Here is a 14157-nt window from a genome sequence, read left to right as displayed (position 1 = left end):
CTAAGGATACAGTCAGCCTCCACAAACGCTTCTTGAGGGTCAGCCATCTCATCACTGACTTGCCCAGTAGCTTAACTAGACATGGTTTCTCAATCATTCCAGAGGTGTGCATTAAATGAACCAGATTTGTAGATTGAGAAACACTGTAGTGAGCTTACAGGGCTCATGGAGGATTAAGGAGACGATCTTTAGTGGATCTGGATCCTAACCCTCAAAATTCTCCCTGGCCATTGGTGTCTCTGGGTGTTTACTTTCTGAAAGTGCTGTTCCTCCAGCTCCATTCCTGTCCTGTGATTCACTGACAAAGAAAAAAGCCACAGTATGTGGACAGGGTGATTGATACAGACAGGTTTCTATCTGCCAAATGTCAAGAAGCCAGTTGCAGCCTGAAGGCAGCTCCCAACAGTGGCAACCTGGCATGGCTCCAGAGGATTAGGGGATGAGTTTGAACCAGCTGAGAGAGAGTTCAGTTCCCAGCTGAGGACAATGTTCCTGAGGGTTTGTCTCTCTCCCCACTGCTGCTCTTGGTGTTTAGAGACAGCACACCTACAGCTATGATGACTTTACATGGCTTACTGAGATCCAGATGCCAAATGCAGAGCTAGTTTGACAACCATTGCTCCCTTAAGGCTGTTTTTTTAGTTGAGAGTTAAGTCTGACCCAGGTTAAGCTGAAGCAGGGTGTGTTTTGAGAGGCGTTGAAATGTCCGCCAGTGTACTGCTGTCGCAGTAGGAATAGTACTGGCAATAGCTGTGGCAGTTTGGTAATACACCTGTGTACAGCGCTCACCACAAAATCCCTCACGATGCGGATAAACTCACAGCTCTAGGAGATGCTACTGAGGTTGGCTAGCCAGACAGGCATATGAAAGAAAAGAGGCAAAGTACATGGTGGCCAGAGGCAGATACAAGCACAGAGCTGTATCACAACAGGTTATCATGGCTGACTGCTCAGACAGTAAAGATTGGAGACCACCCTGAAAGCAGCTGAGACCAACATGGCTAACTGTCCATAGATGCAGACCATTAGGCTTGCAAAATTATCTACTTTAGTGACACAGTGTCCCATTTAAAATCCTGTACAGAGGCAGAATCAGGAAGCTGGGCATGGAGGCACATGCGTTTAATTGCAGCACTCAAGACCTAACTGGATCTCTATGAGTTGGAGGCCATCCTGTCTGCATGATGAGTTCCAGGTCAGCCAAGGCTGCTTAGTGAAACACTATCTGAGGAAACCAAAAATAAAAACAAAACAAAACAAAAAGCAGACAGAAAGGGGCAGTCCTTTCCTGGGAAAATGTTGAGCTACTCTTAGAATTCCACTGATTTTCTCATCTTGACTCACAAATATTCCCTGAGTCCATTAGAGGCTCCCGCGAAAGCATGGCCTGGTGGCAGAGGCTAGTAGCTCTAGTTACTTGGGAGCCTGATGCAGGAGGATCAAGCGTTCAAAGCCCATACAGACTGCAGAGTGACTTTAAAGCCAGCCTGGGCAAGTTAGGGAGACTCTGTCTCTAAGTAAAAAGTCTTAAAAGGGATGGAGCAATATAAGGCCCTATGCTTATCTAATCCCCTTTATAAAAATCAATCCATCCATCATAGGAAAAGAAGTGAAAGAAAGAAGGAGGAAGAAAAAAGAGGAAGTTAGTTTATCTGTAAAAGGAGCTATCTCAAAATTTCAATAGTGTATCTCTCTCCTAAGAAGCCCATGTATGTTTTGCATGCATTCCTTTGCCCGGTACCAACCCGCTTCACAATGCTTTCTTTGCCTCCTGTATTAACCCTTTCTTTGCTGGAGACGGGAAGCTGGAAACACTGACTAATGGTGTGGATTAGGTCTGTCCATCTAACACCTCCCCAGCTTGTTGCCACCAGCAATGCTATTGGTTTTATGTTTTTATTAGCATTTACAAATCATCTATAAGATGGGTTTCTGCATATCTTCATACACATATTAATGAGTTTTAATGTATTCAATACCTATTACCTTCTCTCATCTCCCTCATTCCCTTCTCAACCAGACTTCCTTTATTTTTATATCTTTTTTTTTGTTTCTGTGACCCAATACATTTCATTGGGGCTGTCTATAGGTACATAGGTGAGGGGTTCTTTACCAGTAGCCATACCCAGATAGTGACTGTACCTTTGAAAAATATCTCTTTTTCTCTATCTATTAGGGAGAGTTGGGGCTCTCTCCCCTCCAAGGTAGGAAAGAACCAAGCCCAGTCTTGTCCAGTTCCTGTGTAAAGTATCACAGCTGTTACGTAAGGGGTCTGTCATGGCTGGAAGACAGTGTACTATAACACTATACCTCTTCTGCTCTGATATCGTTTCTGCCCGTCTTCTGCTATGTTGCCTAATCTTTGCAGGGGTTGGTATAGGAGGCTAAACATTCAACAATTACATGTCACCATCACTTTGGCCAGTTAAGAGTCTCTGTCGTCATCACTCCTCTGCAAAAAGAAGCTTCTGGGACCAAAGCTGAGATCAGTGCTAATCTATGGGAATAAACACAATTATTCAGAAGGCAAATTGGTAAGAATATCAAGGCCGCTTAGCAAAAATTGCAGCAGTAGCTTCCCCAGTAGGGCTGGTGACCTCCCTAGGCAAGGGCTTTTGACTAGGTTTACAGTATTAGATAGGAATTTCCTTCTGTGGAATAGACTTCAAATCAAACAGGAAAGCAGTTAAGTCATGCTCACAATAGACTGTCACTATGGCACTAGCGGGCATATTTTGTCAGGCTGGTCAGTGGTGTACCCTGTAAAGTCTACAGCTGAGTAAGGCTGTTGATAACAATTCTCCCTGAGGAGGCTGTATACACGACAGCTTTCAGGACTGAGAGCCAGCACTGGAAGAAGCTTCCAGCTTAACTCCAGCTTTGTCTGGCAACCAGAGTGAAGCAACACTGTTGTGTTTCCCACAATGCTTTGGCAGGGAAAGAAAGGAAGAGTCACTGAATAATTGCCTATGTCTCCCAGCTGCTGCAAGGTTCCTGGTTGGGGATTCTGGTCCTAGAACACACTATGAAAACACCACATGCTTGTACTCGCGTGGACAGAGGAAAAGACACAGTTTCTCAGAAGGAAATGGAGACTCAGATCTTGACCCATCTTTATTTCCTGTTGGACTTTAGAAAATGTTATCTCCATTGATCACCAGCTCTTTATGGGGGAACTCCTCTGTGCTAATTTAGGAGCTACTCAAATTTATGATAAACACGGAGGATCAATCACCCCTCGTGGGAAGCTCACATCAGAGGCAATGTTTATTATTACTTAATTCTGACTGCAGTAAGCACTACAAATGTAGAGGTGGTTTCTAGTCTAGAGGACTGGGCAGCCCTGCACTTAAATTACTTCCTACTTTAAAAGAAGGAAGTTAAATATTCCCTTTGCTTTTTGGGTATGTAGTGTGTGTGTGTGTGTATGCATGCATGCATGTGTGTGTGGTGTGTATATGTGCTGGACACATGTGTTCATGCATGTGGAGGCCAGAGGTCAGCATTGGGTGTCATCCTGAGCGGTTCTCCACATTATTTTTATTTGGCATGTTTGTGTGCTGTTTGTCTGTGTGCATGTGTGTTGGTGGTGCACTTGCTCATGTGTGTGTGTAGGGGGGCTAGAGGTTGATGTTGGGATATCTTCCTCAGTTGCTTCTCTACCTTATTTTTGAGACAGGGTCTCTCGCTGGACCAAAAGCTTACTTTTTCAGCTAGGCTGGCTGACGTGCAAGCCCTGAGATCCACCTCTCTCCGTTCCCTAGCTCTGGACTTACAGGCATGTGTCTCTACGGATCAAAACTTACACGGATCAAATCTTACAGCCTCCTGCTCACACAGTGAACCAAATCCACCGAGTCACCTCATCACACTGTCCTCCACCTTATTTTTCTGAGCCAGGCTTTCTCACTGAATCTAGAACTCACCAATTCAGTGGAATAATGTGCCTACGAACCCTAATGATCCCCCCCCCCCCCCCCGTCCCTTCCCACCACCAGCACTCGACTTGCGTATGTATGCCACCACACCCGGCTTCTTACATGGGCTTTGGGACTTGAATTGACATAGTCAAGTGTTTGAAGCCAGCATTTTATGGACTGAGCCATTTCTCCACACTCTAAGTTATATTTCTTGAATCTTGTAATTGTCGGCATAAAATGAGTCCCACAGAGCACGCTCTATAAAAAGTGTACAGGCATTTTTATGTATTATCACAGAGCTCTCAGGGGAATGCTAATATCTCTGATAATCTGTTTCAAATCAGTTTTTTATTATAGAGACTTCTGTTACTTTTTAGATACGAGTAAGTAGGTGGAGCATAAAAACTATCCTTCATTCCTTCCTTCATCCCTCCCTCTTTCCCCCTTTCTCCCCCCCCCCCCCCCCCCCCTCCCCCCCCCCCCTCCTTCCCTCCCTCCCTCCCTCCCTCCCTCCTTTCCTTCCTTCCTTCCTTCTCTCTTGATTCCTATCAGAAAGGACAGTTTGAGCTGACAGTTTGTGAATGGATACAGGCCATCATGGTCAGGAGAGCATGGGGGTCAGAATGTAGGGATCTTGTCAGGAAGAGACAGCAGGCAGGCTTTCCAGAAAGAGAGGGAAGGCCCGAGATAGGAATGAGGTGACCTCTCTTTCTCCATATCCGTTGGCCTGTCATGAAAGAAACCAAGCCTACCTTTTAAAAATATCGCCAATTCATATCTTACGAGTATATAACCTGCACAGCACCCAAGAATGTTTCCAACAGATAGATTGAAAAAAATAGAGATAAGAGAAAAAATCTCATGTGATCTTTTTTATTATGCATATTAAAAATATAAAGTAAAACCCACTTGTAATATAACTATACATTTAAAACCAGGATTCAAGCGACTGGGGCCATTAGGAATGTCCCAGAAGACAATACGATTTATGTATCTGTATTTTAAGTTTTGTGTCCATAATCTTCAGTCGACATAATTGCTTTTTGTTTTTAATTTTCTTGAAGGTGACCTCATTTTATAATAATGGTACTTTTATTTTTTAAAACCAACAAGTCATTTCCGTAATGTGGAATTCATTCCCGTGTCTTCAGCTAGGAAAATACAGTGTTCAATTTCTTGGAAATTTAGACATTTTTACACTTGCGTGTTATTGCTTTAATCATGAAATAAATGAAATTCCTTGTAGACTTAAGGAGACAGGATTCAGCTTTTCAAATCATGGCTCGGTTAATCACTACAGCGAGGCACTCTGCTGAACTCTACTGTACTTACAGGTCCTAGGTTATGACTGTAGAAGCAGCACTGTACAGGAAAAGAGTAGGGGACATTTGTAAGGACATTTGGCTGTCTGTTTCAGCAATCTTTGGCCATGAGTTCATGAGGACGTGCTAGAGTTTTGCTCCCACCCAATTGTGTCTGTCCATCTCCATCTCTGTCTGGAACTATGGCTTATCCAAGATATCTTTTATAGGCTTCTTTGGGATTCTTTTCTTACTTTTAATTTATGAATCTATTTCAAATCCTAGATGTCTTGTGTGGGTGCTCTGGCTGCTGTTGTTGTATGTGTTGTATGTGTGGTATATGAGCATGTGTGTGTGACTGTGTGTGTGCTTATGTATAGAGGTCAGAAGAAGACATCTGGTCTATCTATCTATCTATCTATCTATCTATCTATCTATCTCCACCTTTGTTTTGAGATGAGGGCTCTTACTGATTCTTGAAGCTCTTTTGACTGAGCTAGCTACTCAGAGAGCTTGTGGGATCTGCTAATCTTAGTCCCTCACTACTAGGGTTAAAGGCATGCAAGACCATGCATAGCTTTTTTTGTTGTTGCTTAATAATTTATTTTTGGTTTTGTGTTTTGCTTACACATATGTCTGTGAGAGGGTGTCAGAGCCCCTCGAACTAGGGTTACAGATAGTTGTAAGCTACCATGTGGGTGCTAGGAATTAAACCTAAGTCCTGTGGAAGAGCAACCAGTGCTCCTAACCACTGAGCCATCTCTCCAGCCATTCCCCACTCCCACCCTTCTTTTAGAACTTTGATTCCAGGAATTTGAACACAGATTCTCTTTCTTTCATGTCATGCATGCTAGCCCACTGTAGCCCTATTCCCAGACTCCTGGGTGTCCTTTTCGTGAAAGAAAAACTTTGATCTATCAAAGACATTCAATTTGAGTGAGATCATCTCATTTTAAAAATTCTAACCAAGCCACTGGATCCTTAGGTTAAACGTAAGAAAAGTGAAGTGCTTAAACAACCCCATAAGGACTCCCAAAACAATCCAGCAGGTGCAGGTACTTGCCACCAAGCCTGAAGACTTGCAATGGCTCCTCAGAGCCTACAGAAACATGGAAGGGAGAGAATGGACTTCCACAGGTTGTCTTCTGACCTCCACAGTGGCTGTGTGTGTACCTTCTTACACCCATATGCATACTCTCTGATTAATATCCTAAAAGCTCTAGGGTTCCCCTTCTTTCCTTGGTTGATCGGCTTCTCCCTTCTTCCTGGCCCATTCTGATGTGATGGCTGACTTAGGGGAAGAATGCCAAGCTGCTCTCAATCAGTGGTAAAGACAAAGAACTGACATGTCTTCCCTTGGAGATTGCTGAGCATTCATCATTTTGCTCCTCTTCAAAGCTTCTCCTCCCACTGCCTGTGAGCATTGTTCCCTTCCTGCTGCTGGGGCTTCCTGGAGGCTTGGTGTGTGAGGGTTAATGAGAGTCTGAGTCATTTCCCAGTCATGAGATGCTAGGGAAGAGCAGAGGTTCACTAACTGATGAGAGAGTCTGCATGCCTTTGTAGACATCATCCAGAGAGTCTGCGTTCAACAATTGTCTGGAAGCCAGAAATCCCCAGACTGCTTGGTTTTGTGTTCTCTGGGGCCATTTATCACCCCACGGAACATGGTTGCAGTCTACAGTGGGCATCTTGGATAGCGAGGTAGCCGGAGAGGCAACCATAGTGTCAAGGGCAGGAAGTCCAGAGCATCTGTTCTATTTAAATGAGAAATTTAACACTTTTAGCAGAAAGCTGATGGTCATGTTTGCTATCATATCAAAGTGGAGTGTGTTTCAGTGGTGAGGTAAAGAAACTTGAAAGGGATTTTGCACTTAAGGAAGACCCTCAGTCAGTCTCTCTCTCTCTCTCTCTCTCTCTCTCTCTCTCTCTCTCTCATCTTCCTTTACTCTTCCAGTTTCCCACTCCCCTGCTGTTTGGGGTATTTCAGTGGGAATGTTGAGTAAGACCATCTTAGGACAATGTTTTCCATGCTCGAGGGCGTGACCCATGAGAGTTTTGTGAAAATAAATGTAGTAGGTCACAGACAACATTTTAAAAAAGCAGTAGAACATCTGGGCTGCAGCAAAATTCATTACTTACTAGGGTTGGTGCTAAAAATGTCTTTCAAAGTTGACACCCTACAGAGGAAATTGTGGTAATCTCTTTCCATACATAGAACAATAATGAAAATAAAATACTAAAATCGACTAACAGAAATAGTGTATAATAACTGATATTAGCCAATCTGATGATAAACAGATGCCGTTAACAGCAGCCTTAACAATTGCAGTACATTATACACATATATGAAATCATCAAATAGGTAAAATTTTATATAAAAACAAAGGAAAGGAAGAAAAAGATATAACCACCGTTCCTCATTTTGTAACGCTATCATTTTTTTTTCTTGAAGTGGCTTTCAAGTTCTCCAGGTGAAGACTACAGTTCAGAATACAATTAATGTAGCACAGGGTAGTGTATGTGTAAGTGTGTATGTGTGCATGTGTGCCCATGCATGTGCATATGTGTGCATGTGAGTATGTATGAAAGTGTTTAACCTGATTAATTATGGGAAGGAAAACATCTTGCTTGAAAAACGTGATCTTGAACCATGATCCTCTATCCCCATCCAGGTTGGTGACATGGTTACATTCGGTTACATTACAGTTTATGAAGTCTAAAGTATGAACTTGCTTGGCTGGCGGATCCCGATTCATGCTTCCTCTTGCAGACGTGCAGTGTATCTGACTGGGTTTCAGCCTGTGTATATAACACCGCCCCCACCCAGCAGTCTGGCTTATGTTAGAATCATCTGTTTCTCTGACCTTTGCCTTTATTGATTTGTTTTCTTTCCCCCTATTTTTAATGTCACCTTTGAGATTAAAGTCATTTTTCTTCTGCAACAGTGAACAGTGACTCTGCTCTGAGGAAATAGAAATTTTGATAAGGAAAAAAGGGATGCTGGCTCTGTTATGTGTTTTATGGTTTTGTTTTGCTTTGAATAAATCTTTTCAGAGATCAGAGATATACACGCACTATCTTTCTTACATACAAAAGTTATTTAACTGGAACTAAAAGTGATCTAAATAGTAGCTCATATTTATGGAATACTCACTACCATAGCTACAACTATTCAAAGGACTTTATTATTTTAATTTTTATTTAAAAATTACTTTTTTTTAATGAATGATACGAGGCCTCAAATCTTTAAAGCCTACACTCAGGAGGCAGAGGCAAGCAGAGATCTGTGGATTTGCATCCAGACTGGTCTACATAGTGAGTTCTAGGACAGCTAGGGCTACATAGTGATACCCTATCTCAAGAAAGTTTTTTATTGCATTTATCAATTTATTATGTTCATGCATGTCTCTATGTGTGGACTCATGTGTGCCTCAATGCACATACGGAGGCCAGCATACACCTCGTTGTAGTTCACTTCCCTTCTTCCATCATGTGGGTCCTGAGGATTCAACTCAGCAGAAAGAGCATCCATCCACCCACTGAGCATCTCTCCAGTCCTCATAGCAACCCTCCATGAGACGCATCAGTATTACTACCATTTACCTAAAGCTAAAACTGTCAATCACAGGGGTGGCATCTTCTTCTTAAAATGTCACAAGTCCTAGATTTTCCAAGCTGACAGAGATGTGACTTAACTCCACCAGCCCTATTTCTCGACGTGGCCCTTCACTGAGTCTTTGACATCACAACATACTGATGCTTCCCCCATAGAATAAAGAAGTACAGGTAACAGATAGCCTTTCTCAGAGTCCCTCACAATACTCTCATTCAATTCAACAAATATCTGCTCACTACCATGCACTGAGGTCTAAACGAGATGCTGGGAAGATGGTGTTTAGTTGAGTGAGATAATAAAAGTCTCCCTGCTCGGTTTCAGCCAAGGTCGTGTGTGAACTCTGCGGGTGCTTAGGAAAGGGACAAGAGAGAAGAACGCTCTGTGACATCCATCTGAGGGTCTTCCACAGAAGCAGGACTTTCTGTGCAGCGCCCAAACCGAGTTTGCTGCCAGCAGCCAGTAACTCCTGGACATCTATCCTAAAAAGAATTGTGAACACGAGGGCATTGTACAGCCAATTCGCTTAGCTTTGTGATTGCTCTTATGTGGGTAATAAGTTAGTGAACGTTAAAGTAAGGTGCTAGTCCAGTGTCGGGGGAGCTTAGACAGAGGCAACAGCACCGAAGACTGTAGTCTTTGGAGGGAAGCATCTCAGTGTGGTCTATCTCTGTCTCTGTCCCTCAGGGTGTCCTGTCTGTCTCTACCTCTGTCTCTGTCTCTGTCTCTATGTGTTTGGCTCTCTCTCTGTTTCTCTGTCTTTGTCTCCCTCCCTCTCTCCCTCCCTTCCCCCTCCCTCTTTCTCTCTCCAGGCCTTATAGACCTCAGGCTAGCTTTTAAACTTGTTATGTATCCCAGGGTGACCTTGAACTCCTGATCTTCCTGTCCTTACCTTCTGTATGTTGGGATTACAGACATGTGCCACGACATTTATATGGTCTTGGAGATCAAATTCAGGGCTTCGGACAAGCTAAGCAAGTACCAACTGAATCACCTCCCAGTCAGCCATTACCCTCCTTCCGTAGTATAGAGTGCACACAGCTTCCTCTCTGGCTCTTTATGCCCTACCATTCGGTGATCCACAGGCACAGAGACACAACCCACCACACAGCCTGTTCAGTCCTAGAGAACCAGCCTTCACGAGAAGGCTGTAGTGTTGCCAAGCTGGTGTGAAGTGTGAAGAGAAACAGAGACTGTGGCTTTAAGCATCACCTGGCTCAGGTCAAGCGACATCTGCCACCTACTTAGTAGCCATGTGGTTTTCAATAACTTGCCAGAACCATTCACTAATTTTTAATCTTTACAGTATTGTATATATAGTATTATATATACAATATAATACCTTAGCCATATAAACATATATAAAGAATAATGTAATAATTGTCTATATGTTCAATTTCTAGTTGGAAAACAAAATATACAAATAGAGTCCCCGATGTATTCTGGTGTCTGATTCCCTTTCTCCCAAGTAGAAAAGACTCATACAAAATTGTTGTTCTATATTCCCTCCGTAATCTCCTCCAATTGTTATTACATTTTTGTTCATACTTTTGGCATGTTTTGTAGAAAGTAAATAAATTATATTATATTAATATCTTCTGTCACCTGTGTCTTCTGTGTAATGTTCTTGTTGGGTGATTTATTTACCTTTGGAATGGAGTTCACTCATCCTTAAAATGAGTACAGTAGGCACACTTCATGAGGTTGCTGTGAAGATCTTAAAATATTCTGGGCACATGGTATTTTGCATATCAAAGATACTTGAGAGAGTGTGAGATGGCCAGTACAAGAGTGTGCTACCTCCATCAACTGAGAGGAAACCACCTCTTGGCTTGATCAGTTTTGACGTCTGAACTATGTTTGTTACTAAACACTCAAATTGCTATCAAGATGGCTCCCTAGAGGCCAGGCAAGCTGGTAACAAACCTTAGCGTCTAACATCTCAGAGACACTGCTTTGTGCAGGGAGGCCCAAATTTCTAACCGGAACTTGATTTCTAAATATGAAAAGTGTGAGTGCAATGTTCGAATGTGTTTTCCCCCCACAGAGAACGCTCTGAATATTCTACATTAATCAACTCAGATGGAGTTACCACAAGAGCATAGGAAAATGGTCCTGTGGGCTGTTATTTCTCAGTCTTTTCTCCCCACACTCTTGTATGCAATGCGTTACTTCTGCTATTTTGTATTTAATTGCCTCCACTAAAGCAAACATATTGTAGAATTGCCATTTGTCTTTCGAGCATTCGAACTATACATTGCTTTCTTTGTGGGGGTTTTAGTTGTTTTTTTTTTCTGGAATCGTAACAAATTTCAATCAATCATTCATACTATAAAAATCTGGTTATTTAGAAGTCTTTGGATAATGAGCTTGAGTCTTCGGTTTCTCTAACACCCAGCCTCATGCTGGCTGAAGGCTTGCCCACACAGTGTCAAAACACATGGCAATAAACTTATCCCAGTAAAAATGGTTGTCAACTTGAAAATAGAAAATGAAGAAAAAGTCAAACTGGTTTTTGCTCTTGGTACAGGATAAACAACTGATTTACTAATAAAATATTTTCCCTTCCCCCCCCTCTCTTTTATTTCTTGGATAAATGTCAGCATGACCATAGAGAACATAAATGTTTGCTTACAGTAAACACCATTGAAAAAGAAATTTCCACAGTCACCGTCGTGGTGTAGTAAAATGTGTTGAATTCCTTCTTAACAGCAAAAGTTTCCCGGGAGGAACCCAGCTGGTCCTCCAAAGGTTTATTATTTTCCAATTGCACTTGACTTCGTCGTAAAACGCAGCACCAAGACTCAATTAGAAATACAGTGGATGGCAGTTGTGCATAAATCTGATTAATAACCTATCTCAAAGTCCTGCTTCCACCAGCTGACTAAGGAGGATGAGGTTGGCCATCTCATAAAACGGAGCTGGTGGGCCTCTAAATTATATGCACGGGCAGAGGAGCTCACTGCTTCAAGACAATGCTGTGAGCGTCAGCTGGTTCTGCTTTTCCAGAAACAAGTTCAGAACAAGGCAGATTTCGTGAAACTCATGAAGCGTTTGAAAGGAGTTATTATTCTAAAGCTTTTAAGCTGGCTATAATTCTCATTCTCCATTTGCAATCATGATGAGCACGTACAACTGCTGAGGTGTTAAAAATGCCTGCTGTATTTTTGCCACATATTACTCTTTTTTTAATTAAATGTATTTATTTCACGTGTATAGGTGTATTGCCTATGTGTGTCTTGGTATCTGAGCCTCGGAAACTGGAGTTGTGGAAAGCGAGTTGCCATGTGGATGCTGGGAGTCGAACCCAGGTCCTCCGGAAGAGCAGCCAGTGCTCTTGACTGCCGAGTAGTCTCTCTGGCTCCTGGACATTATTCTTCAGAGATGGGAAGAGCTGTGTACAATCACACAAGGCATGTGAACTAAATATCTTCAGAAAGACTTCAGTACACATGGATTAGCTTTATCCTAAGACCTCAAGCAGCTACCGAAATGATTCCTAATAACTGAACAGTGGTCCTCCTTGCCCACAGGCTGCGCCTGGGGCACCATCCCTGGTTGGCTTCAGGAAGTTCAGACCGAGTCATCATCCACATTCCAGAGATGTCTCAGACTTCAGCTCAGTGATTGTGGATGGATTTTTGGCACCAGGTACCACAAGGGTTATTCTGGTTTTCTGAAAAGCTAGCATCTTTTATTGGTTTGGTTGTTTTGTTTTTGTTTGTTTGTTGGTTTGTTTTAATTTTTTTTTTTTTTTACTTATTCACTTTACATCCCACTCACTGCACCCCTACCGGTCACCCCCTCCCACAATCCTTTCCCCATCCCCCCTCTCCTTCTCCTCTGAGTATCCCCTCCACCCTGGCACTTCAAGTCTCCATGAGGCTAGGTGCTTCCTCTCCCCCTGAGACCAGACATGGCAGCCCAGCTAGAAGAACACATCCCATATACAGGCAACAGCCTTTGGGATAGCCCACACTCCAGCTCTTCAGAACCCACATGATGGACATCTGTTACATATCAGCTGGGAGGGCCTAGGTCCAGCCTGTGCATACTCTTGGCTTGATGGTTCAGACTCTCCAAGGGTCCAGGTTACTTGACTCTTTTGGTCTTTCTCTGGAGTTCCCATCCCCTTCAGGGCTGTAATCCTTCCTCCTATTCTTCCACAAGAGTCCCCAAGCTCCATCCACTGGTTGGCTGTGAGTGTCTGCATCTATCTGAGTGAGTGCCTGGATGGAGCCTCTCAGAAGACAGCATGCTCCTGTCTGTAAGCATGACAGCATATCATTAATAGTGTTAGGTGCTTGCCCATGGGACAAGTCTCAAGTTGGACAGGTCATTGGTGGGCCATTACTTCAGTCTCTGCTCTCTCCCCTGTGCCTGTATTATTTGTAGACAGGATAAATTTTGGGTTGGAAGTTTTGTAGATGGGTTAGTGTCCCTATCGCTCCACTGGAATTCCTGTCTGGCTACAGGAGGTGGCCTCTTCAGGTTCCATATCCCCAATGAAGTGAGTCATAGCTAAGGTCACCTCCATTGATTCTTGGGCACCTCCCTTATCCCAGGTCTCTGTCTCATCCTGGAGATGCCCCCCCATACCTCCTTACACCCATCAGTTACAGATTTACATGCATTCTCCTGGCCAGTTGGCCATCTTGCCTGTCCTTCCCCACACGTGATCCTGAACCCCCCAATTCCCTTCCCCTTATCCCCTCCCTCTTAGTTCCCACCCTTCATCTGCCTTATGACTGACTATTTTATTCCTCCTTCTAAGTGACATCCAATCTTCCTCACTTGGGCCTTCCTTGTTGTTTGGCTTCTTTGGTTCTGTGGAGTGTAACATGGTACTTTTATAAGCTAGCATCTTACCACATTTACTATTACTTTTGGTAGTTGGAAGCTCCGATTTTTCATGGGTTGGACACAGAGCCACTCACCTGGGTCACTGATCTAAAGTCCGAGACATTGCTGGTGTGTAGATGACGACTCCATCTGACCTTCATGAAGACAACCAAGGATGCATGCACAGCCTGTGAGCAAGGAGGACCTCTGTTCAGAACCAGTCACATGGATGATAAAAGTAACTGTGCTCACTCTTGCTGTGACAAATGCCCATGAAACTCAAGGAGGAAGGAGGGCTCAGTCACTAAATGTTTAGCCTGTAGCTTTGCATTGTATAGTGAGCATCTTTTATGGTTGGTGTGACAGGGGAAGACACTCATGTTATCATAGTCAAGATGTGTGTGGTGTGTGTGTGTGTGTGTGTGTGTGTGTGTGAGAGAGAGAGAGAGAGAGAGAGAGAGAGAGAGAGAGAGAGAGAGAG

This window comes from Grammomys surdaster, unplaced genomic scaffold (genome assembly GCF_004785775.1).
Source record: "Grammomys surdaster isolate TR1022 unplaced genomic scaffold, NIH_TR_1.0 958, whole genome shotgun sequence".
Taxonomy (NCBI): Eukaryota; Metazoa; Chordata; class Mammalia; order Rodentia; family Muridae; genus Grammomys; species Grammomys surdaster.
This window is presented reverse-complemented; position numbering follows the sequence as displayed.